This window comes from Cupressus sempervirens, chromosome 4, assembly GCF_028749045.1.
Source record: "Cupressus sempervirens isolate cs-2001-9-10 chromosome 4, ASM2874904v1, whole genome shotgun sequence".
In the NCBI taxonomy this organism is placed as follows: domain Eukaryota; kingdom Viridiplantae; phylum Streptophyta; class Pinopsida; order Cupressales; family Cupressaceae; genus Cupressus; species Cupressus sempervirens.
The window spans coordinates 86,385,420-86,389,513 of record NC_143121.1 but is presented as its reverse complement, the minus strand read 5'-3'; the positions used below and the strand labels follow the sequence as shown (position 1 = coordinate 86,389,513).

The window sequence follows — 4,094 nt, the reverse complement described above, 5'->3', positions numbered from 1 at the left end:
AAAATTAAGGATAGGCTTCAAGTAAGAGAGGACAACACATCAAGTTCTCACTCTTCATCATGCATGAAACCTAAATTTGAAGCATTCAAGTTCACAAGTGGAGACTACAATGAAGAAAACATTGTGATGGTATATTGCACTAGAGAAGTACTTTGCCTTCATGAAATGTGTTGTAATCTAATGATTGAAAAATGTGAAGATGAAGGCATAGATAATGATGCTCTTTCAAAATAATTTCCCTTACATCAATATCAATTGATGATCGATTCTCCTTATCAAATAGACTCAGTAGAGAATGTGTGCACCAAAATGGAAAAGATGATTATTTCTTCTTTGAGTGATCTAATGGGAGAAGAGGAAGAAATACATCATGGGAGGATTCAATGTGACAAGGATGTGCATTCATATTGGAATATTTTCATAGAGAATATGAACACAATCATCCCTGTGGAAAAGAAAGAGTGTTTGGTGTCAGAAATAAGCTTAGGAATTCATGATGACCAATCACTAGAATTTTAAGTAGAAGTCTTGTCAAGTGGAGAAAAGTGTCATAAATGCATTCATAAATTTAAGAGCCTTATTCTTCAACTCTTTCAAAATAAATCCATGAATGACATGCAACATGAAGCAGTGTTGATTTTGAAGTCAAAGATTTTTTATGAGAAATGGTTATTTGGATACATTCCTATATCAAGTGATGTAAAGCATGCTAGGAATCTTAGAATTGGAATTCAAGGAGCACACTTATATTTGAGCCCATGGACACTTGAGAGTTGTCACATGTTGGCATGACATGGTATTTTCTCCAACTAGTGAATGGGTTTGCATAATTATACCTCAACTTAATGGAGGTAAGGAAACATACCTTGTACATAGTCTAGTTAGGAGTTTTTGTTGTGTCAAGTTTTTCTTTCAATTGTCTAGTTTTTGGGGTCACTTTCCCCCTTTGCAAAGTGGTTCCTCATGTGACTCCATAGCCCAATGAATAAGGCATTGTTCTAGTTTCTCTGGATTTGAGATTCAAGCCACATATCAAGGGCTTATCTAACTGATGTGAACAATTTGCCACATACACTCTATTAGGCCATTTTCAAGTGACAAATATGTTTACCAACACATTGTTAGTTATTACATGGATTATTTTTCTAAAGGCATACTTTCTTAATGGATTGGAGCTTAATATTTCTAATGAATGAACAATTTGTCACCTCCCCTTCACATTCCACAACTTTAAAAAGCATTTCATATCTTTTAGACTTTGCAATGACATTGACCACAAGATGTTTTATCATATTTTCCATTCCATTGGATATTATGGTCACAATTGGTTTGATCCATGAATCCTTGATATATTTCCTTAATGCCTCTACATAGATCACTTCTTTGTGAGAAAATAGTTCACAACTTCTAATAACCCAAGAATTTGAACCACTATGGCTCCTTATCAATTGATCTCACCATTTTTTTGATAATACATCATTTATTGATAATACATTTACATAGACACATCTTACATCATTCGATGTCTTTCTTGACAATGTCCCTAGCTCCCTTCTGAAATTATAAATCCAAGGGCCCATTTCTCTTGTATTTGTCACCAATTATTGATAAAAGCTCAATGATTGATGTCCGCTATGGGTGATTCACTAAAGTGGAAATGAAGCAATAGATTTTTAGTTTCAAGTTTTATTCTAGACTTGTGCAAATGATGAGATTTCATATTTTCATCTTCTTTATTTTCATATTCTTTCTCTTGAACATACATTTTTACAATATGGTTTGGAAGAAAGGTTGTAGGTAGTACAGCCATTAGCTCTTAGATTTCCTATCCTTTTGAAGGAATAAGAGCTATTATATATTCATATTTTTAGTGACTACAATTCAAGGGAAAAAGTCCTACTCCACCTGACATTGGTTGAGCCATTTCTACATATTTCCATAGCAAAGAGGATTGGTTTATTTTAGAACTTTCTAGTACTTGGACGGTCCAATAGACCTAATTCTACATAGGCACTTTTTCACAAGTTATAGTTGTGTTGTAGGCTCATGATATATTTTTACTTTTTAAATATTTTTAAATTCATTTAAAATAAAAAATTATTTTTTTTTCTTAAAATAATACAAAATCTAATCATACATGATAAAATTTAAATAATGAAATAACATTCTTTCAAATTTCATTTTAATAATTATTTTTAACAACGAATAATATTTAAACATCTATCTGTATATCAAAGAAAAAAATTCTAATTAATATATATGGTTTAGATATTTTTTTGACCCCAAATCTATCTCATGCAACCACCTATAACATATTTTAATATTCTAATAATTTGTTTGATTTATTGTTTCATTTTAAGTTAACCTCTTAATCCTAGCCATTCATATAAGGATGCTGTCCTAAAGTCTAATTGTACCCTAATCTTTACTTGTATCAAAATACCTAATATGTATTCAATCTTAACCATCCATTACCCAATTCATGTAGGCAGTTGATTTCCATATTAGACATTCTATAAATTAGAAGTTTTTCATTCATTTTAGACATCTCCTTCTGCTCTAGTTTCACCATATCATTTGTAGTTTTGGTCTCATTGGTTCATCAAAGGAGCAAATTAATTAGAATATGGGTAAAACCTGCAACAAATTCTTTCTTTTTATATTTACCTGTATTATTTGTTTCAATCAGTATTTAAAAAGCCTTTTATTTGTCTTACAGCATCAACCTCCCTAGGATACTCCAGATCTGACAAATGAAAAAGTATGACCTTAAATGATCTCCCCGATGACATTCTGATTATGGTTCTAAGTAAAGTTCCCTTGAAGCAAGGAGTGTGTTGTTCTGTCCTTGCTAAAAGATGGAAATTTCTCTGGACATCATTGCCAAACATCAAATTTTCATCAACAGATTTGTCTGTTTCATCACACAGTTACATTGTTGATCCTATATTTGAGTATCATTCAAGTTCTCTGAAAGAGAGTGAAAATAAAGAGAACACCTTAAGTGTATCTGGTGTTGAAGTTCCTAAATCTGTATTTTTATGCCAAAACCTCAAATCTTTGTCCTTAAAGCGATATATTCTGATAAATATACCCAATTCCTTTGTTGGCTTCACTGGCTTGGAAGCCCTAAATCTGGAGAAAATTGTGTTGAATGATGATATAATTGACCTAATGGTGCAGTTATGTCTAGATTTGAAAATTTTAAGGATTTTTTATTGCTATGGACTCTATATGTTAAATATATGTTCAAACAATCTGATTTCCCTGAACATATCCTCTAGAATCAAGGGAATAACAGCGAAGTGCCCAAGGTTGAAAAATCTTGTATTGATAAAAAAGTTTGGAAATCTTTTTTTAGAGGGAGTTCGATTTGTCGAAATGTTTAAGCTTGTGTACGGATGCTGGGCAATTTAGAATGTTTACACCACAAAAATCGTTGAGAAAAAATTACTTTGGTGGATATGATACATGAACACGATGTACCGATTCCATGGGAATTTCCTAATTTAGAACAAATGTGAATAGACAAACCCTTATGGCTATGAATTCATGAGTTTTCCTCTTATTTCATCACAAATATTTACATTTCTAATTGTTAATGCAATGCTCATTTTGATCAGATCTGAAATCTTGAAACATCCAAAATTATTTGTTGTTATATTGCATTTTATTTTATATATTAGAGAGTAGGGTAAAAAATTGGTAGGAACATTAGAATTACATTTCTGATTGATTTTCAGTTCTTATAGTATCTGACTCGATCTTTGGAAATTTTGCTTTTTCCTCTTATTATGCAATACAGAAGTTGTCAGATATTGCAATTCCAGATTCTCCATTGGGAAATCTAAAGCTGGTTCATCTGAATATAACAGCTTTTAAAGACCCCGAACCTGTACTTGACTGTTTACTTCGACGCGCTCCTGCTCTGGAAAAGTTATTATTTTCATTCAAGGGAGTTTTATTCGCTATCTCCATTTACTTTTGATCTGATGATGGTGGTTAAAGAAGCTTTCATAGTCTCTGTTAAAGCTTTCAGATCTCTGTTGAAAGGAATCTCATATTCTTTTAAAGGGAGTTTTGAATGTTAATCT

At 31.8% G+C, this 4,094-nt stretch overlaps 1 pseudogene; it reads left to right on the top strand.

Annotated features, from left to right (window-relative positions):
• The first annotated feature begins 2,763 nt into the window (after positions 1 to 2,763).
• LOC149560040 (putative F-box/FBD/LRR-repeat protein At5g52460) lies at positions 2,764 to 3,524 on the top strand (annotated as a pseudogene).
• The last annotated feature ends 570 nt before the right edge of the window (positions 3,525 to 4,094 follow it).